At 36.0% G+C, this 22,955-nt stretch overlaps 9 non-coding genes across 9 annotated transcripts; all 9 read left to right on the top strand.

Moving 5' to 3' along the window:
• The first annotated feature begins 10,725 nt into the window (after positions 1 to 10,725).
• LOC135153349 (U1 spliceosomal RNA) lies at positions 10,726 to 10,887 on the top strand. Its single transcript, XR_010292798.1, has one exon. It is a non-coding gene; the product is annotated as a U1 spliceosomal RNA (small nuclear RNA).
• Positions 10,888 to 12,132: 1,245 nt separating this feature from the next.
• LOC129255175 (U1 spliceosomal RNA) lies at positions 12,133 to 12,294 on the top strand. Its single transcript, XR_008583868.2, has one exon. It is a non-coding gene; the product is annotated as a U1 spliceosomal RNA (small nuclear RNA).
• Positions 12,295 to 13,356: 1,062 nt separating this feature from the next.
• Positions 13,357 to 13,518, top strand: LOC135153351 (U1 spliceosomal RNA). Its single transcript, XR_010292800.1, has one exon. It is a non-coding gene; the product is annotated as a U1 spliceosomal RNA (small nuclear RNA).
• Positions 13,519 to 14,761: 1,243 nt separating this feature from the next.
• On the top strand, positions 14,762 to 14,923 carry LOC135153348 (U1 spliceosomal RNA). Its single transcript, XR_010292797.1, has one exon. It is a non-coding gene; the product is annotated as a U1 spliceosomal RNA (small nuclear RNA).
• Positions 14,924 to 15,985: 1,062 nt separating this feature from the next.
• On the top strand, positions 15,986 to 16,147 carry LOC129255141 (U1 spliceosomal RNA). The gene has a single exon (XR_008583838.2). It is a non-coding gene; the product is annotated as a U1 spliceosomal RNA (small nuclear RNA).
• Positions 16,148 to 17,390: 1,243 nt separating this feature from the next.
• Positions 17,391 to 17,552, top strand: LOC129255159 (U1 spliceosomal RNA). Its single transcript, XR_008583855.2, has one exon. It is a non-coding gene; the product is annotated as a U1 spliceosomal RNA (small nuclear RNA).
• Positions 17,553 to 18,946: 1,394 nt separating this feature from the next.
• On the top strand, positions 18,947 to 19,108 carry LOC129255151 (U1 spliceosomal RNA). The gene has a single exon (XR_008583847.2). It is a non-coding gene; the product is annotated as a U1 spliceosomal RNA (small nuclear RNA).
• A 1,245-nt stretch (positions 19,109 to 20,353) lies between these two features.
• LOC135153347 (U1 spliceosomal RNA) lies at positions 20,354 to 20,515 on the top strand. Its single transcript, XR_010292796.1, has one exon. It is a non-coding gene; the product is annotated as a U1 spliceosomal RNA (small nuclear RNA).
• A 1,245-nt stretch (positions 20,516 to 21,760) lies between these two features.
• Positions 21,761 to 21,922, top strand: LOC135153346 (U1 spliceosomal RNA). Its single transcript, XR_010292795.1, has one exon. It is a non-coding gene; the product is annotated as a U1 spliceosomal RNA (small nuclear RNA).
• The last annotated feature ends 1,033 nt before the right edge of the window (positions 21,923 to 22,955 follow it).

The following is a 22,955-nucleotide window of genomic DNA, read 5'->3' as shown; positions in this document are numbered from 1 at the left end:
AAGATTCATGAAAAAGATTGCGATCTAATCTTTTTTTTCATTATTTACATATTTCTTGATAATGCATCCCAGAGCATAAAACTTGAGTAACATTCTTACCTGCCCGAGCCTTTACCCTTCAAATTACAACATCCACATTGGTTTAAGATTCAAAACTGCTTTCACTCTCTTGGTCTTTATCATCACCCCACACCCTAAGGCCCGTATTCTGAAGTCGGGTTTAACTTAAACTCAGGTTTCAAGTTGTGGTTTAAGTATGGACAGCCAATTGTTACATAAATCACTAACAGAAGGGATATAATATTTCAGCTCCTTTGGTTCTCACATCATTCATAATTATCTAGGAAGTATATATAGATTATTGTCTTCACCATCGATGAATCAGGAAAGAGCACAGCAAACATAAGAAACGTACAACTTAATAAAAAATTTTTTATACTTTTGGCTGTCCATACGTAAACCACAACTTTAAACCTGACTTCAGAATACGGGCCTAAGATTCTAGTTCATCTACGCTATATAAAAAATGTTGGGTAAATGTTTAACCAGCACGAGGAAAATTATGTGTCCAACCAATTTTTGGGCAGTATATTATCCGATGCAAGAAACATATTGTCCAGTTACGTTTAAGAAAATAACCAGCAATTACTTTAGAATGGGCAAAATTTTCATCACACTGGATAAATAAAAGTGCCCAAAAGAAATGCCCAATGTTGCTTGGACACATAATTACCCTCATGGAGCATTTTTACTCAATATTTTTAGAGTGTAGGATCATTATGAGCTTTACTATACAACCGAAGACATCTCACATCTACCATACAGCAAATCAATGACTTTTTAAATTCATCCCTATGTGCAAGAGAATACAATTTTTGGTCATTTGAAGTGGGCCCGTGTACAAGAACGTCCTCGGTGTGCTATGTGTCCTCAATCCAACTGTAAGGGTCGTGTGTGTCCTCGTTTTTCACCATGGGTACGTGTGTTTGTATTTACCTACAAACGTGGGGAAATATGAAACACCACATTAGGATCGAGAGCACCCTAGATCCATGGACTGCCCACGGTAAGTAATGCAAATAGACTGTACATTGAAGTGGCAAAACCGAAAAATATAACTTTTCAGGGATAGGTCCACGGTTAGCGAGTGACATTTTACACACCGGAGGATGTGACTACATTTAGCAAGTGGAATTTTACTAACACAATCATGTCCACGTTTGTCTACAGTGGGGTCTCAGAAAATTGAATTTAATCCACTATCCGGTCTCAAGGATCATAGGGGATGCTTATTACCGCCCGACACACACGAATTGAGCTTAATCGGCCGAAAGGGTCCTTTTTACACACTTTACTACTGCTTAAAATGAGATAAGGGATTGATTGGCGCTTTTTAGGTAAACCGGGGACCTCCCCGGTTGATATGTAAAATATAAGAAAAGTGTCCCCAGAAGTAGTTCCTCGCACAAACACACACAAAATGTACGGGAATTTCCATAGAAATTGGTTTTGCACGCATGAAGTTGTAAAACGGACTTATCGTATTGAACCACATGCTACTGAGAACTGGTGGACCATTGCAGTTGTTCGTATATTCATTACGTTCATTGAAAGAAATAATCGGTCGCCAATCTAGAGCAAAGGGCATTCGTAATATAACAATGTCGTCAAGCATATCGGGGGCAACGCTGCAGTTGTATGGTACAAATGTCAAAATTTATTTCGTTTTTCACAATCCACTCCCCAAACTGCCCCCCCCCCCATCTCTCTCTCTCTATCTTTCTTTTTCTTTTTCTTTTCTTCTGGTTACTTTACCATCTCAAAGTCTCTTCCCATCAATGATAAAGTACAGCATGTAAGTGTAGATGTGAAGATGATCTATATTCTCAGGAATAAGCCGACTCCCCAAGCCTACCATCGCAAAAAGATAAGTTACAAATCTAGCCTGTTTGACAAGAGGGGTGGGTGATGGTAATAATTGTCGATTCCTAGGCGCAGCAGAATTACGCACCTTTTTGAGAAAGCGATATGAGTGATGAACGAAAATAGGTCATTTTTATATACATTTTAATTCACGGCTTCAGAATGATTATTCATCCGATCATAAACAGATTTCGCACAGTTATTTCATTGCCTCTAAACATTGTCAAACATATTTCATGATAGCAATCAACACATTCGTTTTATTTCATCACAACCAGGGATCACGGAATTTCTCTTTTAAGTAATTTTTATTTTATAAACAAATGGCATAATTAATCAACATGATAAATAATTTATATTAGCACCATAATAGGGTAGTTGTAGATATACAGAAAACATGAAAAATACTATATTTTAAAGATAAAACATCTTTTAAAAATTATATTAAGACGAATAGACCAAATCGTTAACTCCGTTTAAATTTTCAAACCTCCTTATGATTGTGTTGATAAGTTGGCGGTTCTCGGTTTATTAGTTATCGTTTCTAGTCATGGAAATGTTGCCATGCTGGATTCCATGACGACTCTTTAGCATCGGATGGCTTAATGCTCCTCAACATTCCTCCACTTGACATCCCCATTCCAAGCATGTGAAGAACTCGGTCGCCGGCCCCACTTATCATCAACCCTACCTGCCTTACCAAATCCTCGTCTACAATTATAACTAATTCCCCGATGCGCAGCACACCGGGTATTTATTTCCATTTCGTTTCCAGCGCGTCCCAACCAAAGCCCGTGGATTTCCGTAATTATTTTTGCATTGTATCAAATTATGGCTGTCTGCTGAGGAGAGGCTGGATAACACTGCCTTCCTCCGTCTAAAACTTTAATTATTGACTCTCTTGTGGTACCCCTCTTTCTCTTTCCGACGCTATCTCGATCTTCCTTGTCATAAGCGAGCGAGAATCACTCGGGTAATTTAGGTCCGCTGAATGATACCCTGGTCGAGTTGTTTTTGGTATGCGCTCGATTGTTTGGGGTCCGACCATACGAAACGGGGGAGATGTATAAAATAAAAGAAATAATTAGAAGTGGTCATAAATATGATCGTATGCAATGAGTTGATGAACGTTGATGGACTATACTGTATATTGAATAAGGATAGAACTACATGTAGATGATGGAAGAGACATAGATGGAGTGAGGCGAGGAGAAGTTAAAATGAAAGTCCACCCTGACATCGAATTATTTTTATATTTTTATTAAAATCTAGAAAGAAATATTAATTAAATTTTGACGAGCATCCGTCAAACAATAGAATAATGTTTAGTTAATAGTGACATTTTCATTGTTCAATGGTTAATGATATTGATAATCACACAAGCATATCATAAAATAATGTATATGATGATATGTTAGCTGCACAGGTAGAACAAATTCCAATTTTCTAAGAAATTTTTCTTTGTGTGGAATTTATATCACTTGAAATGTGGAGGAGCTGCTGCATGGGATGTCAAAATAAAACTTCCCAAATATATATATATTTTTTTTAACGCGCTTATTGTTGATTGTTTTTCCTACAAAAATACTTTGGTTGCCTCATTTTTTCTGCTTCTCTCTTTTATGTGCCACATCAGCCACACCGTGGAAAGCGATCCAAGACCAGCCAAATGTATTACTTGTTTTCCAATGGATTTCAATAGCATATACCATTGGTCAAAATGGGATTGGTTTCACTGTTCCATGTACTGCAAAAACGCTGGTATTAATTTAACACCAGTCTGGTATCTATATCGATCCGCACCAGAGTGGTGTTGAAACAACACCGGTTTGGCGTTAGGCTAAAATGGCTTTTAAGCAACACCAATTAGTGTTAAACCAATGTCGGTTTGATACTTAACCTGTTGAATACTGAATTATATGATTCCCATAGGCTTTGTACAGGGATCACCCGGTTCCAGTAGGCAATGGGTTAACTGGTGTTGTTTCAACACCTCTCTAATGTGAACCGATATAGATACCAGGCTGGTGTAAAATTAACACAGACGTTTTTGCAGTGTATGAATGTGAACGATCTTAAGGAGGGTGTGCACGTGAGTGGTATGGGCGAGACATAGACATATTAAATTGTAAGCGATACCAAAATCAAATGAGACAGGACTGAAGAGAGAAGAGGGGAATAGCATAGAACGGAAGAAAGGGGGGGGGGGGTGTTACACCCACAAATGTTGTAATAATCGCCCACAAATGTAATAACGCCCACAAATGTAATAACACTTTACCCACAAATGAAATAATTTTGATCGCCCACAAATGTAATAATGACTTTACCCACAAATGTAATAAATTTGAAGGGATTTTTGGCGAATCCGTTCTAAACTGAAATCCTATAGTAATACGTTCATATAGCACAAAAATGCAAAGTCTTTTTTTCCAGACCCGGTTAATAAAGAAAGTATAATATAATCCAAAGTTTTTTCTTCCAGACCCGGTTGTTTCAATAATTATAATATAAGTTCAAAGTCTTTTTTCCAGACCAAGCTGTTTAAAAAATTATAATATAAGTCCAAAGTCTTTTTTTCCAGACCCGGTTGTTTCAAAAATTATAATATAAGTTCAAAGTCTTTTTTCCAGACCTGGTTGTTTAAAAAATTATAATATAAGTCCAAAGTCTTTTTTCCAGACCCGGTTGTTTCAAAAATTATAATATAAGTCCAAAGTCTTTTTCCAGACCCGGTTGTTTAAAAAAAATTATAATGTAAGTCCAAAGTCTTTTTTCCAGACCCGGTTATTTCAAAAATTATAATATAAGTCCAAACTAAGATATGATAATGATATTCTAGTGGAATAATAATGAGAATCAAGCTTAGTATTTTTCCAGACCCAGTTAATTAAAACTGGTGGAATTAGTGTCTTTGTTGTTGTTTTCACTTATACGGCGCATATTGTGAATATATGCGCTAAGAGTAAATTGAGAATCAAGCATAGTCTTTTCTCCAGACCCAGTAACTAAAAACTAAAACCCTATAGTAATGTGTTCGTATAGCACAAATGTGCAAAGTCTTTTTTCCAGACCCGGTTAATTCAAAAATTATTATAAGTCCAATGTCTTTTTTCCAGACCCGGTTGTTTCAAAAATTATACTGTAAGTTCAAAGTTTAAAGTTTCGCTTAATTTGTATTTTTCAGAGAACTCGTTGTGGGGTACAGACAACACTCTAACCCAAGCATTTTAACTGGGCTTAATTTTGAAATTTGGTCTTAGTTTTTTTTTCTTTTTTCAATATTTCTTTATTTTTTAAATAACCGGGTCTAGACGAAAGACTAAGCATAATACTCGTGTTATTCCACAGGAATAAGAATATGACAAAGTCTTGTGTTTTTAAGACTGTTTGAATAAAGACAACGCTCTAAACATGTGCTTTTCTACATGGTCTTAATTTGGAGGATTGTTGGTTCTTAGATTCGTTGTTGGGGTTGGGTTTTATTGCTTTTTTATTCTTGAAATAACTGTGTCTGGAGGAAAATCTACAATCGATCTTCATGTTATTCCACAGTAATTAGATTATTGGGTATTCGTTTTAGAATATTTGTAAAAACTATATTTTTTTTCAAATAATAACCAAGTCTAGAGAAAGGATGTTTGCTTTACCTATGCGTTATTACAATGTTTTGTAGGGGTCTTAGTATTATTTAAAAAAAAACTTGCCTGGGTGCGGAGTAAATACATATTTTTACACCCAGTAAGGGTGTAACTTTTGAAGATTGGTCTTAGATTTGAACTGTTGAAGTTTTTTTAATTCATTTTTTTAATAACCGGGTCTGGAGAAAAGAGTACGTTTTAAAACTCGTGTTATTCCAGAAAAATTAGAATATGATATAGTCTTACGTTAGAAGATTTTTTTGGGGGTATTTTTTTTAATGATTAGGTCTGGAATAAAGACAATGCTCTAAACCTCTTTTTAAAACAGGTTCTTCGGTTGAAGGATTGTTTGGTCTTAGATTTTGAATTTTTTTTAGATAACATTTGATAATGTGTCCCCCTACTATTTTGGGTAGGGGGACGCGTCCCCCCCCCCCTGAAATTTCCGCCCATGCGCCATGGAGTGAAAGAAAGTGAATAAACACTCAGAGAAGAGAGTAAAAAAGTGGAAGAACGGAAGAGAGAGTCCGGGAGACAGCTGTTTTATGAGGAAAAACGGGTAGACATGATAGTCGTGAGTATTCAAATTGTATTATTTGCTTCATTTACAAATTCGCCTAGAATGAAAATCGGTTTTTCCAAAGGTTTGTGTTTTCCATAAAGGTTCATTGGCATTTGCACATAAACGACTCCGCATTGAAGCAGACAGCAATAAAAGGAAAGGACATTAAACATTTAATGAAATACGAGCTGAAAAAATGAAACGATGATACATGACTTTCAGATCCCCAGGAACATGGACATTTATCAGATGTCACATTGTAAAACGTTCGGGTTTTAATGTTTCTTATGAGACGCCTCATGCATTATTCATCGGTAAATGTCTGGTAAGTTGTCTTTCCCAGCAAACTCAAATGAAACTATGGGGGAAATGGAGTTATTCCATGATGTATATGTAAATGGATTGAAATTTTCTCACAAGAGGCATATATCTATGGTGTTCGGATACCCGTTCTCGCGCATGTTAACTTCATCGCCCCCCCCCCCCCCCCACTTCCCGAACAATAATAATGGTAACAATGATAAATGATGATAATAAATAATAATAATAACAATGATAATGTCAGTTCCGAAGACTGTTCTCCTAGCGGGCCCTAGCTGCTTAACATGACCGTGTTATTATTACCCCAGCTTTATCACGGCTACATGTACCTTGATCGGGCGCTCGAGCATTTGAGGAATTTCTTCCTATACCGGGTACCCATGCACCTCACCTTGGTCGAGTGCAGGAAACTCCTGGATGCGCTCTTATTCCCATCGGCATTGATTATATTATTCCAGGGCGGCGCCAGTGATAGCTTAGGGGGAGGCAAGACAACCAAAGCGTGAAGTCATATTTTGTCTTCGAACAATAGGTGTAATATACGATATTATTTTCCCTTTTTTCCCCTTCTTTTCATTACCCCCAACGTTGCCACCCGTTTCTAATTCATTCGTAGTTTCTTCCCTTTTACTTAAAAAAATGTCCGCGCACAATTATACAGAATTAGTATTGTACCTCTGATGCATTTTGAATTTTGATTCATCTGTTTCTACTTGGTACTAAGAGCCCCATTTTCAGCTATTAGCTGGTTTTACACAGACCGTGCATTTACTCAATATCAATATGGAGTAATCATAGACAACTAAATAAAACAAAAAGAAATCTCCATGGTTACTTAATTTTTGGTTTAGCTTTTATTTATTGTACATAATGGGGGAGTGTAAAGTTGGCTTCTTGAGCATCCCCTCTCATACACAGAAAATAAAATATATGGCTATATGGACTAATTTTTTTATCATAACGAATTATTGGCTAATAAATTGACATTGAATAAAATAATAAATTAGACAAATTGAGAAATATGAAAACGGAAAATGTAACCAAGAAATGTGAATTCAACTCGATCCGAAACCCTTCATTGCAACTTTTTCAGTGATAAAAAGAAAATTACAAAAAATAAGGATAGACAGTAAAATGTGAAAGACACCACAAGAACATGACGAATGAGAAGCATATTCATAAGAGATATTTGGGTCGTGTAAATAGGCAATATCTGTACTTTCCACTCAGAATATGAAATGAAACTGATAATAATAATTTATATAGCGCTTTCACAACTGAATGTTTTTAAGTGTTGCATACTATTACTCCGGCTTTAGCACGGCTACCCTGATCGGACGCCCGGGCACTCAAGGATGTTTTTTCCTGCCGGGCACCCATTTAATACACCTGTGTGGAGATTGTTAAATATATATAGATAAACGCCTTGCCAAAGGATGCGAGTGCAGCGGTGGGAATCGAACCCCAGACCTTGTGGTTCAAAGTCAAGAGACTTATCCACTGAGCCACAGCACCTCTACATACCTACTTTCACCCAATCCTGCTCCTAATATCAGAAGACAATAATTGTGGCGCCCGTGTATATAGAACCTCAACCGTGAAAATGTGTCGATGTAGCCTCAGAAGATTATCCTGGTTTTACTCCCCATTTTATAGGACGATGGGGTAGATAGGATGTGATTGATCGAAAAAAAGGAATTGTGATCAGTCAAACTGATTACATCGAAACAGACTTACCGCATTTAAATAGACATAAGGGAATAATTGCCTCGTTTTGAATTCAGTATAGGAGTGATAAGGCAGACGGCATGGGAAAAGTGTTGATATCAGAGGTAAATCGAGAACGTGATCCTAACATGGTAAACATTTATTTGTTTCTAAAAGCCGTGTAACATCATGAATTAAACTGTTCATGATAATATTCAAAGATGTCATCAATTTAGATTACCTGATCGTTGATATTTGTTAATATAATTATGCAGGTGGAGATCTGGGCCCCGCTTTACAAAGAGTTGCGATTGATCCATTCAATCGCAACTATGGAAAGCCAGCAAAGTCAACATATAGAATACATGTTTATTTTATAAAAAAAATCTAGATATGAATGTATATCCATGAATTCGTTAATTTCTTGATTTCGCACTATCTCCTACAATTAAACTAATGCAAAGAAAGATAATAAAATCACCCCAAACAGGGGCGTCGATCCATTTTTCAGATTGGGGGGGGGGGGCAAAATCATGAAAAATCGTTCCAAAGGCGCTCGATCACACAAAACAAACAAACTCACCAACACACACCCACTCACACACATACACACATAGGCATATATATATACATGTATATATATATAATATATGACTCATGAGAAAGAGACCAACAAATTAATGTAAGTGCGAGCTGAAATATTTTAGTATACTGACCTGAACACAGGAAAAAGGTACCTGTTTAGGACTGTTTGTGGTGACTCATGAGGAGGATACATATCTCACTACACAGATAATGCGAGTGCCGAGAGCGAGATGAAATTTATTTATATTCTGACTTGAAAGCTTAATATTCTGAGCTTTTTTGGTACCAATGATTAAGATGGGTATTTAAGAGAACAATAGATGCGAGCGCGAAGTGCGCGAGCTGAACATTTTGATATTTCGATCTGAAAGAAATTGACAGCTTAATTTTTTTTAAATAAATAACAATATTTATTTCCAATAAACGATTATTGCAAATCGAAGCGAGAATTCTTTTGAGGTTTAGAACTGAAAATGGGACATTCTATTCACCCATTTTAAATTAATCATGAAAAGTATGGGTTTTTGCTAAAGAAATTATGCGAGCGGGAAGTGCAAGCTACAAAAGTTTATATTCCAATCTGAAAAGCGGACATTTTGAGCACGGTTTTAAGTAAAGAACGAGTCGTTTATTTTAATCTCGCTTGCCGATTTCTGTGTAACATTACAATCTTATTTTATTTTTGCACATCTGGAATTATTGGGGGGCGAAACGATATGTTTGCCCCCCCCCCCATATTTTCATTGGTGAGGCGATAGTCATTTCGAATAGGAAGTATCTAGGCTGTTGAAATTGCTGGACAAGTTTCAACTATGTGGTGTATTTTGGGGGGGGGCTATGAGAATAAATTATCATAGTAATTTTATTGAGATATTAAGCATGACACATTTTCATTATAAAATGAGACGAAAGATTTCAATCATTTCAGGTTATTAGGTCTATATGAATGAATTTTCGAACCATTGGATTCTTGATTGCTTTATGGAATGGGTTTGTTATGTGCGAAATGCATGTCGAAATATACTTGGCTAAGTTTTGAAAGATTTGGATTAAAATTTGAAAGATTGATTTTCCAGCTAATTGGCTCGCTCATTATACTAGGTTGCAAGTTTCCGATAAAAAGCACCCTGAAAATAGTTTTCTTATTGAAACAACGTCTGAAAAAACATCTTTTAAGGTAATCCTTCCAAATAATACATACTGCAACTTGGCGTATTTCAAAACCTATTGGTCCATCGTTGTTTCGTTTCCGGTATGAACATTAGTTACTGGTAAAAAGTTGCATTACGCTTCTTAACTAAAAATAAATAACTCGTTTAAAGCGTCAGCATGAACCAACCAATGTAAAAAATCACGGTGCATGGCCATTTCCTTTAGGTCACTTTCAGGCTATTGACAAATGATTCAATGGCTGAGTTAGTTTCAACTTTGTGGTGTTTTTTTTTTTCGCTTGTTATGGAAAGATATAATCATGGTAACTTTATTGAGATATTAAAGCATCACACATTTCATTCTAAAATGGGACAAAAGATTCAGGGTCTGCTACAAACTAGAGATCTTTGTTACGAGATATTTAATAGATCAATGTATGATTTTGCCAAAGTATGATGACGACCAATAAAAAAAAGGTTGACCCTATAACAGGATGCAAGTAAGCTTTCATCGTTGTAACGCTTTTGTCATTATAATCTACGACATCAGTAGAGGTATTGTCAAGTTCATGAATATTCATATCCTTACTTTTTCAGATTTTGCGTGCAAGTTTGTACTGTTTATTAAACTTAAATCATTGAATTACATGGATACGTCATTACTTCGCTCCAGAGAGTAACACAGAGATTTGAGGTTTCTAATTCTCAAAAATTGCCATAAATTCTACAGACCCATCAAATCATGTGACTGTTTTCTCTTTGAAGAGTGAGATGTTTAACTGCTTTACATCGCAGATAAGATTTGATCAAGTACGGCGACCGATGAAAGCGGAGCATACTTACCTGGCGCAGGGGTCGCATTGATCAAGAAGGATGCACCCCCAGGGCGAGGCTTGCCATTGCACTCCGGCTTGCTGAACCTTGCGATTCCCCCAAACGTGGGGAACTCGGGCGTACAATTTATGATAGCGGAGATCTGCGTTCGCGCTATCTCCTACAATTCAAGCAATGCAAAGAAAGAAAATAGAATGACAACAAATAATTCCATGATTTTAACAATGAATTCATCTCTTAATTTTGTTCATTTCAAGCATTTCAGGTATTAGGTCTATATGCATGAATTTTCGAACCATTGGATTCTTGATTTCTTTTTGGAATGGGATTGCTATCCCTTTAATAAAAGCTCGGGTTTAAATCAGCGTAAGAAAAATAGTATATTCCTTTAGTGCGAAATGTATGTCGAAATATACCTGGCTAAGTTTTGAAAGATTTGGATTAAAATTTGAAAGATTGATTTTCCAGCTAATTGGCTCGCTCATTATACTAGGTTGCAAGTTTCCGATAAAAAGCACCCTAAAAATAGTTTTCTCATTGAAACAACGTCTGAAAAAACATCTTTTAAGGTAATCCTTCCAAATAATACATACTGCAACTTGGCGTATTTTAAAACCTATTGGTCCATCGTTGTTTCGTTTCCGGTATGAACATTAGTTACTGGTAAAATGTTGCATTACGCTTCTTAACTAAAAAAAAATAACTCGTTTAAAGCGTCAGCATGAACCAACCAATGTACTCGTCACATTTTTTTTCTCAAAAAATGGGTAAAAATCACGGTGCATGGTCATTTCCTTTGGGTCACTTTCAGGCTATTGACGACTGATTTAATGGCTGAGCTAGTTTCAACTTTGTGGTGTTTTTTTTCCGCTTGATATGGAAATATATAATCATGGTAACTTTATTGAGATATTAAAGCATCACACATTTCATTCTAAAATGGGACAAAAGATTCAGGGTCTGCTACAAACTAGAGATCTTTGTTACGAGATATTTAATAGATCAATGTATGATTTTGCCAAAGTATGATGACGACCAATAAGAAAAAGGTTGACCCTATAACAGAATGCGAGTAAGCTTTCATCGTTGTAACGCTTTTGTCATTATAATCTACGACGTCAGTAGAGGTATTGTCAAGTTCATGAATATTCATATCCTTACTTTTTCAGATTTTGCGTGCAAGTTTGTACTGTTTATTAAACTTCAATCATTGAATTACATGGATACGTCATTAATTTCGCTCCAGAGAGTAACACAGAGATTTGAGGTTTCTAATTCTCAAAATTTGAATAAAAATCTACAGACCCATCAAATCATGTGACTGTTTTCTCTTTGTAGAGTGAGATAATTAACTGCTTTACATCGCAGATAAGATTTGATCAAGTACGGCGACCGATGAATTTGAAGCATACTTACCTGGCGCAGGGGTCGCATTGATCAAGAAGGATGCACCCCCAGGGCGAGGCTTGCCATTGCACTCCGGCTTGCTGAACCTTGCGATTCCCCCAAACGTGGGGAACTCGGGCGTATAATTTATGATAGCGGAGATCTGCGTTCGCGCTATCTCCTACAATTCAAGCAATGCAAAGAAAGAAAATAGAATGACAACAAATAATTCCATGGTTTTAAGAATGAATTCATCTCTTAATTTTTGTTCATTTCAACCATTTCAGGTAGTAGGTCTATATGCATGAATTTTCGAACCATTGGATTCTTGATTTCTTTTTGGAATGGGATTTGTATCCCTTTAATAAAAGCCCGGGTTTAAATCAGCGTAAGAAAAATAGTATATTCCTTTAGTGCGAAATGTATATCGAAATATACTTGGCTAAGTTTTGAAAGATTTGGATTAAAATTTGAAAGATTGATTTTCCAGCTCATTGGCTCGCTCATTATACTAGGTTGCAAGTTTCCGATAAAAAGCACCCTGAAAATAGTTTTCTCATTGAAACAACGTCTGAAAAAACATCTTTTAAGGTAATCCTTCCAAATATTACATACTGCAACTTGGCGTATTTCAAAACCTATTGGTCCATCGTTGTTTCGTTTCCGGTATAATATAATAATAATAATAATATAGGGTATTTATATTGCGCACATATCCACCTTGTTAGGTGCTCAAGGCGCTCCTATATTACCCGGCTAAGCTAGGCGTTCATAGCGCACACAGCTTTTTAAGGAATTACTTCCTACCGGAAGTGGTATGAACATTAGTTACTGGTAAAAAGTTGCATTACGCTTCTTAACTAAAAATAAATAACTCGTTTAAAGCGTCAGCATGAACCAACCAATGTTTTTCGTCACATTTCTTTTCGAAAAATGGGTAAAAATCACGGTGCACGTCAGTAGAGGTATTGTCAAGTTCATGAATATTCATATCCTTACTTTTTCAGATTTTGCGTGCAAATTTGTACTGTTTATTAAACTTAAATCATTGAATTACATGGATACGTCATTAATTTCGCTCCAGAGAGTAACACAGAGATTTGAGGATTCTAATTCTCAAAATTTGAATAAAAATCTACAGACCCATCAAATCATGTGACTGTTTTATCTTTGTAGAATGAGATGATTAACTGCTTTACATCGCAGATAAGATTTGATCAAGTACGGCGACCGATGAATGGGAAGCATACTTACCTGGCGCAGGGGTCGCATTGATCAAGAAGGATGCACCCCCAGGGCGAGGCTTGCCATTGCACTCCGGCTTGCTGAACCTTGCGATTCCCCCAAACGTGGGGAACTCGGGCGTACAATTTATGATAGCGGAGATCTGCGTCCGCGCTATCTCCTACAATTCAAGCAATGCAAAGAAAGAAAATAGAATGACAACAAATAATTCCATGGTTTTAAGAATGAATTATCTTTTAATTTTGTTCATTTCAACCATTTCAGGTATTAGGTCTATATGCATGAATTTTCGAACCATTGGATTCTTGATTTCTTTTTGGAATGGGATTTTTATCCCTTTAATAAAAGCTCGGGTTTAAATCAGCGTAAGAAAAATAGTATATTCCTTTTGTGCGAAATGTATGTCGAAATATACTTGGCTAAGTTTTGAAAGATTTGGATTAAAATTTGAAAGATTGATTTTCCAGCTAATTGGCTCACTCATTATACTAGGTTGCAAGTTTCCGATAAAAAACACCCTAAAAATAGTTTTCTCATTGAAACAACGTCTGAAAAAACATCTTTTAAGGTAGTCCTTCCAAATAATACATACTGCAACTTGGCGTATTTTAAAACCTATTGGTCCATCGTTGTTTCGTTTCCGGTATGAACATTAGTTACTGGTAAAAAATTGCATTACGCTTCTTAATTAAAAAAAAATAACTCGTTTAAAGCGTCAGCATGAACCAACCAATGTACTCGTCACATTTTTTTTTCAAAAAATGGGTAAAAATCACGGTGCATGGTCATTTCCTTTGGGTCACTTTCAGGCTATTGACGACTTATTCAATGGCTGAGCTAGTTTCAACTTTGTGGTGTTTTTTTTCCGCTTGATATGGAAATATATAATCATGGTAACTTTATTGAGATATTAAAGCATCACACATTTCATTCTAAAATGGGACAAAAGATTCAGGGTCTGCTACAAACTAGAGATCTTTGTTACGAAATATTTAATAGATCAATGTATGATTTTGCCAAAGTATGATGACGACCAATAAGAAAAAGGTTGACCCTATAACAGAATGCGAGTAAGCTTTCATCGTTGTAACGCTTTTGTCATTATAATCTACGACGTCAGTAGAGGTATTGTCAAGTTCATGAATATTCATATCCTTACTTTTTCAGATTTTGCGTGCAAGTTTGTACTGTTTATTAAACTTCAATCATTGAATTACATGGATACGTCATTAATTTCGCTCCAGAGAGTAACACAGAGATTTGAGGTTTCTAATTCTCAAAATTTGAATAAAAATCTACAGACCCATCAAATCATGTGACTGTTTTCTCTTTGTAGAGTGAGATGATTAACTGCTTTACATCGCAGATAAGATTTGATCAAGTACGGCGACCGATGAATTTGAAGCATACTTACCTGGCGCAGGGGTCGCATTGATCAAGAAGGATGCACCCCCAGGGCGAGGCTTGCCATTGCACTCCGGCTTGCTGAACCTTGCGATTCCCCCAAACGTGGGGAACTCGGGCGTACAATTTATGATAGCGGAGATCTGCGTTCGCGCTATCTCCTACAATTCAAGCAATGCAAAGAAAGAAAATAGAATGACAACAAATAATTCCATGGTTTTAAGAATGAATTCATCTCTTAATTTTTGTTCATTTCAACCATTTCAGGTAGTAGGTCTATATGCATGAATTTTCGAACCATTGGATTCTTGATTTCTTTTTGGAATGGGATTTGTATCCCTTTAATAAAAGCCCGGGTTTAAATCAGCGTAAGAAAAATAGTATATTCCTTTAGTGCGAAATGTATATCGAAATATACTTGGCTAAGTTTTGAAAGATTTGGATTAAAATTTGAAAGATTGATTTTCCAGCTCATTGGCTCGCTCATTATACTAGGTTGCAAGTTTCCGATAAAAAGCACCCTGAAAATAGTTTTCTCATTGAAACAACGTCTGAAAAAACATCTTTTAAGGTAATCCTTCCAAATATTACATACTGCAACTTGGCGTATTTCAAAACCTATTGGTCCATCGTTGTTTCGTTTCCGGTATAATATAATAATAATAATAATATAGGGTATTTATATTGCGCACATATCCACCTTGTTAGGTGCTCAAGGCGCTCCTATATTACCCGGCTAAGCTAGGCGTTCATAGCGCACACAGCTTTTTAAGGAATTACTTCCTACCGGAAGTGGTATGAACATTAGTTACTGGTAAAAAGTTGCATTACGCTTCTTAACTAAAAATAAATAACTCGTTTAAAGCGTCAGCATGAACCAACCAATGTTTTTCGTCACATTTCTTTTCGAAAAATGGGTAAAAATCACGGTGCACGTCAGTAGAGGTATTGTCAAGTTCATGAATATTCATATCCTTACTTTTTCAGATTTTGCGTGCAAATTTGTACTGTTTATTAAACTTAAATCATTGAATTACATGGATACGTCATTAATTTCGCTCCAGAGAGTAACACAGAGATTTGAGGATTCTAATTCTCAAAATTTGAATAAAAATCTACAGACCCATCAAATCATGTGACTGTTTTATCTTTGTAGAATGAGATGATTAACTGCTTTACATCGCAGATAAGATTTGATCAAGTACGGCGACCGATGAATGGGAAGCATACTTACCTGGCGCAGGGGTCGCATTGATCAAGAAGGATGCACCCCCAGGGCGAGGCTTGCCATTGCACTCCGGCTTGCTGAACCTTGCGATTCCCCCAAACGTGGGGAACTCGGGCGTACAATTTATGATAGCGGAGATCTGCGTCCGCGCTATCTCCTACAATTCAAGCAATGCAAAGAAAGAAAATAGAATGACAACAAATAATTCCATGGTTTTAAGAATGAATTATCTTTTAATTTTGTTCATTTCAACCATTTCAGGTATTAGGTCTATATGCATGAATTTTCGAACCATTGGATTCTTGATTTCTTTTTGGAATGGGATTTTTATCCCTTTAATAAAAGCTCGGGTTTAAATCAGCGTAAGAAAAATAGTATATTCCTTTTGTGCGAAATGTATGTCGAAATATACTTGGCTAAGTTTTGAAAGATTTGGATTAAAATTTGAAAGATTGATTTTCCAGCTAATTGGCTCACTCATTATACTAGGTTGCAAGTTTCCGATAAAAAACACCCTAAAAATAGTTTTCTCATTGAAACAACGTCTGAAAAAACATCTTTTAAGGTAGTCCTTCCAAATAATACATACTGCAACTTGGCGTATTTTAAAACCTATTGGTCCATCGTTGTTTCGTTTCCGGTATGAACATTAGTTACTGGTAAAAAATTGCATTACGCTTCTTAATTAAAAAAAAATAACTCGTTTAAAGCGTCAGCATGAACCAACCAATGTACTCGTCACATTTTTTTTTCAAAAAATGGGTAAAAATCACGGTGCATGGTCATTTCCTTTGGGTCACTTTCAGGCTATTGACGACTTATTCAATGGCTGAGCTAGTTTCAACTTTGTGGTGTTTTTTTTCCGCTTGATATGGAAATATATAATCATGGTAACTTTATTGAGATATTAAAGCATCACACATTTCATTCTAAAATGGGACAAAAGATTCAGGGTCTGCTACAAACTAGAGATCTTTGTTACGAAATATTTAATAGATCAATGTATGATTTTGCCAAAGTATGATGACGACCAATAAGAAAAAGGTTGACCCTATAACAGAATGCGAGTAAGCTTTCATCGTTGTAACGCTTTTGTCATTATAATCTACGACGTCAGTAGAGGTATTGTCAAGTTCATGAATATTCATATCCTTACTTTTTCAGATTTTGCGTGCAAGTTTGTACTGTTTATTAAACTTCAATCATTGAATTACATGGATACGTCATTAATTTCGCTCCAGAGAGTAACACAGAGATTTGAGGTTTCTAATTCTCAAAATTTGAATAAAAATCTACAGACCCATCAAATCATGTGACTGTTTTCTCTTTGTAGAGTGAGATGATTAACTGCTTTACATCGCAGATAAGATTTGATCAAGTACGGCGACCGATGAATTTGAAGCATACTTACCTGGCGCAGGGGTCGCATTGATCAAGAAGGATGCACCCCCAGGGCGAGGCTTGCCATTGCACTCCGGCTTGCTGAACCTTGCGATTCCCCCAAACGTGGGGAACTCGGGCGTACAATTTATGATAGCGGAGATCTGCGTTCGCGCTATCTCCTACAATTCAAGCAATGCAAAGAAAGAAAATAGAATGACAACAAATAATTCCATGGTTTTAAGAATGAATTCATCTCTTAATTTTTGTTCATTTCAACCATTTCAGGTAGTAGGTCTATATGCATGAATTTTCGAACCATTGGATTCTTGATTTCTTTTTGGAATGGGATTTGTATCCCTTTAATAAAAGCCCGGGTTTAAATCAGCGTAAGAAAAATAGTATATTCCTTTAGTGCGAAATGTATATCGAAATATACTTGGCTAAGTTTTGAAAGATTTGGATTAAAATTTGAAAGATTGATTTTCCAGCTCATTGGCTCGCTCATTATACTAGGTTGCAAGTTTCCGATAAAAAGCACCCTGAAAATAGTTTTCTCATTGAAACAACGTCTGAAAAAACATCTTTTAAGGTAATCCTTCCAAATATTACATACTGCAACTTGGCGTATTTCAAAACCTATTGGTCCATCGTTGTTTCGTTTCCGGTATAATATAATAATAATAATAATATAGGGTATTTATATTGCGCACATATCCACCTTGTTAGGTGCTCAAGGCGCTCCTATATTACCCGGCTAAGCTAGGCGTTCATAGCGCACACAGCTTTTTAAGGAATTACTTCCTACCGGAAGTGGTATGAACATTAGTTACTGGTAAAAAGTTGCATTACGCTTCTTAACTAAAAATAAATAACTCGTTTAAAGCGTCAGCATGAACCAACCAATGTTTTTCGTCACATTTCTTTTCGAAAAATGGGTAAAAATCACGGTGCATGGTCATTTCCTTTGGGTCACTTTCAGGCTATTGACGACTGATTCAATGGCTGAGCTAGTTTCAACTTTGTGGTGTTTTTTTTTCGCCTAATATGGAAAGATATAATCATGGTAACTTTATTGAGATATTAAAGCATCACACATTTCATTCTAAAATGGGACAAAAGATTCAGGGTCTGCTACAAACTAGAGATCTTTGTTACGAAATATTTAATAGATCAATGTATGATTTTGCCAAAGTATGATGACGACCAATAAAAGAAAGGTTGACCCTATAACAGGATGCGAGTAAGCTTTCATCGTTGTAACGCTTTTGTCATTATAATCTACGACGTCAGTAGAGTTATTGTCAAGTTCATGAATATTCATATCCTTACTTTTTCAGATTTTGCCTGCAATTTTGTACTGGTTATTAAACTTAAATCATTAAATTACATGAATACGTCATTAATTTCGCTCCAGAGAGTAACACAGAGATTTGAGGTTTCTAATTCTCAAAATTTGACAAAAATTCTACAGACCCATCAAATCATGTGACTGTTTTCTCTTTGTAGAGTGAGATGATTAACTGCTTTATATCGCAGATAAGATTTGATCAAGTACGGTGACCGATGAATGGAGAGCATACTTACCTGGCGCAGGGGTCGCATTGATCAGGAAGGATGCACCCCCAGGGCGAGGCTTGCCATTGCACTCCGGCTTGCTGAACCTTGCGATTCGCCCAAACGTGGGGAACTCGGGCGTACAATTTATGATAGAGGAGATCTGCGTTCGCGCTATCTCCTACAATTCAACCAATGCAAAGAAAGATAATAGAATGACAACAAATGATTCCATGGTTTTAAGAATTAATTCATCTCTTAATTTTGTTCATTTCAACCATTTCAGGTATTAGGTCTATATGCATGAATTTTCGAACCATTGGATTCTTGATTTCTTTTTGGAATGGGATTGCTATCCCTTTAATAAAAGCTCGGGTTTTAATCAGCGTAACAATAATAGTATATTCCTTTAGTGCGAAATGTATGTCGAAATATACTTGGCTAAGTTTTGAAAGATTTGGATTAAAATTTGAAAGATTGATTTTCAAGCTAATTGGCTCGCTCATTATACTAGGTCGCAAGTTTCCGATAAAAAGCACCCTAAAGTAGTTTTCTCATTAAAACAACCTCTGTAAAAACATCTTTTAAGGTAATACTACCAAATAATACATACTGCAACTTGGCGTATTTCAAAACCTATTGGTCCATCGTTGTTTCGTTTCCGGTATGAGCATTAGTTACTGGTAAAAAGTTGCATTACGCTTCTTATCTAAAAATAAATAACTCGTTTAAAGCGTCAGCATGAACCAACCAATGTTTTTCGTCACATTTTTTTTCGAAAAATGGGTAAAAATCACGGTGCATGGTCATTTCCTTTGGGTCACTTTCTGGCTATTGACGACTGATTCAATGGCTGAGCTAGTTTCAACTTTGTGGTGTTTTTTTTTTTCGCTTAATATGGAAAGATATAATCATGGTAACTTTATTGAGATATTAAAGCATCACACATTTCATTCTAAAATGGGACAAAAGATTCAGGGTCTGCTACAAACTAGAGATCTTTGTTACGAAATATTTAATAGATCAATGTATGATTTTGCCAAAGTATGATGACGACCAATAAAAGAAAGGTTGACCCTATAACAGGATGCGAGTAAGCTTTCATCGTTGTAACGCTTTTGTCATTATAATCTACGACGTCAGTAGAGTTATTGTCAAGTTCATGAATATTCATATCCTTACTTTTTCAGATTTTGCCTGCAATTTTGTACTGGTTATTAAACTTAAATCATTAAATTACATGAATACGTCATTAATTTCGCTCCAGAGAGTAACACAGAGATTTGAGGTTTCTAATTCTCAAAATTTGACAAAAATTCTACAGACCCATCAAATCATGTGACTATTTTCTCTTTGTAGAGTGAGATGATTAACTGCTTTATATCGCAGATAAGATTTGATCAAGTACGGTGACCGATGAATGGAGAGCATACTTACCTGGCGCAGGGGTCGCATTGATCAAGAAGGATGCACCCCCAGGGCGAGGCTTGCCATTGCACTCCGGCTTGCTGAACCTTGCGATTCCCCCAAACGTGGGGAACTCGGGCGTACAATTTATGATAGCGGAGATCTGCGTTCGCGCTATCTCCTACAATTCAACCAATGCAAAGAAAGATAATAGAATGACAACAAATGATTCCATGGTTTTAAGAATTAATTCATCTCTTAATTTTGTTCATTTCAACCATTTCAGGTATTAGGTCTATATGCATGAATTTTCGAACCATTGGATTCTTGATTTCTTTTTGGAATGGGATTGCTATCCCTTTAATAAAAGCTAGGGTTTTAATCAGCGTAACAATAATAGTATATTCCTTTAGTGCGAAATGTATGTCGAAATATACTTGGCTAAGTTTTGAAAGATTTGGATTAAAATTTGAAAGATTGATTTTCCAGCTAATTGGCTCGCTCATTATACTAGGTCGCAAGTTTCCGATAAAAAGCACCCTAAAGTAGTTTTCTCATTAAAACAACCTCTGTAAAAACATCTTTTAAGGTAATCCTACCAAATAATACATACTGCAACTTGGCGTATTTCAAAACCTATTGGTCCATCGTTGTTTCGTTTCCGGTATGAGCATTAGTTACTGGTAAAAAGTTGCATTACGCTTCTTATCTAAAAATAAATAACTCGTTTAAAGCGTCAGCATGAACCAACCAATGTTTTTCGTCACATTTTTTTTCGAAAAATGGGTAAAAATCACGGTGCATGGTCATTTCCTTTGGGTCACTTTCTGGCTATTGACGACTGATTCAATGGCTGAGCTAGTTTCAACTTTGTGGTGTTTTTTTTTTTCGCCTAATATGGAAAGATATAATCATGGTAACTTTATTGAGATATTAAAGCATCACACATTTCATTCTAAAATGGGACAAAAGATTCAGGGTCTGCTACAAACTAGAGATCTTTGTTACGAAATATTTAATAGATCAATGTATGATTTTGCCAAAGTATGATGACGACCAATAAAAGAAAGGTTGACCCTATAACAGGATGCGAGTAAGCTTTCATCGTTGTAACGCTTTTGTCATTATAATCTACGACGTCAGTAGAGTTATTGTCAAGTTCATGAATATTCATATCCTTACTTTTTCAGATTTTGCCTGCAATTTTGTACTGGTTATTAAACTTAAATCATTAAATTACATGAATACGTCATTAATTTCGCTCCAGAGAGTAACACAGAGATTTGAGGTTTCTAATTCTCAAAATTTGACAAAAATTCTACAGACCCATCAAATCATGTGACTGTTTTCTCTTTGTAGAGTGAGATGATTAACTGCTTTATATCGCAGATAAGATTTGATCAAGTACGGTGACCGATGAATGGAGAGCATACTTACCTGGCGCAGGGGTCGCATTGATCAAGAAGGATGCACCCCCAGGGCGAGGCTTGCCATTGCACTCCGGCTTGCTGAACCTTGCGATTCCCCCAAACGTGGGGAACTCGGGCGTACAATTTATGATAGCGGAGATCTGCGTTCGCGCTATCTCCTATATACAATTCAACCAATGCAAAGAAAGATAATAGAATGACAACAAATGATTCCATGGTTTTAAGAATTAATTCATCTCTTAATTTTGTTCATTTCAACCATTTCAGGTATTATGTCTATATGCATGAATTTTCGAACCATTGGATTCTTGATTTCTTTTTGGAAAGGGATTGCTATCCCTTTAATAAAAGCTAGGGTTTTAATCAGCGTAACAATAATAGTATATTCCTTTAGTGCGAAATGTATGTCGAAATATACTTGGCTAAGTTTTGAAAGATTTGGATTAAAATTTGAAAGATTGATTTTCCAGCTAATTGGCTCGCTCATTATACTAGGTTGCAAGTTTCCGATAAAAAGCACCCTAAAAATAGTTTTCTCATTGAAACAACGTCTGAAAAAACATCTTTTAAGGTAATCCTTCCAAATAATACATACTGCAACTTGGCGTATTTTAAAACCTATTGGTCCATCGTTGTTTCGTTTCCGGTATGAGCATTAGTTACTGGTAAAAAGTTGCATTACGCTTCTTATCTAAAAATAAATAACTCGTTTAAAGCGTCAGCATGAACCAACCAATGTTTTTCGTCACATTTCTTTTCGAAAAATGGGTAAAAATCACGGTGCATGGTCATTTCCTTTGGGTCACTTTCAGGCTATTGACGACTGATTCAATGGCTGAGCTAGTTTCAACTTTGTGGTGTTTTTTTTTTGGCTTAATATGGAAAGATATAATCATGGTAACTTTATTGAGATATTAAAGCATCACACATTTCATTCTAAAATGGGACAAAAGATTCAGGGTCTGCTACAAACTAGAGATCTTTGTTACGAAATATTTAATAGATCAATGTATGATTTTGCCAAAGTATGATGACGACCAATAAAAGAAAGGTTGACCCTATAACAGGATGCGAGTAAGCTTTCATCGTTGTAACGCTTTTGTCATTATAATCTACGACGTCAGTAGAGTTATTGTCAAGTTCATAAATATTCATATCCTTACTTTTTCAGATTTTGCCTGCAATTTTGTACTG

This window comes from Lytechinus pictus, chromosome 2 (genome assembly GCF_037042905.1).
Source record: "Lytechinus pictus isolate F3 Inbred chromosome 2, Lp3.0, whole genome shotgun sequence".
NCBI lineage: Eukaryota > Metazoa > Echinodermata > Echinoidea > Temnopleuroida > Toxopneustidae > Lytechinus > Lytechinus pictus.
Note: the sequence above shows the minus strand (reverse complement) of the source record. Positions and strands in the feature narration are given on the sequence as shown.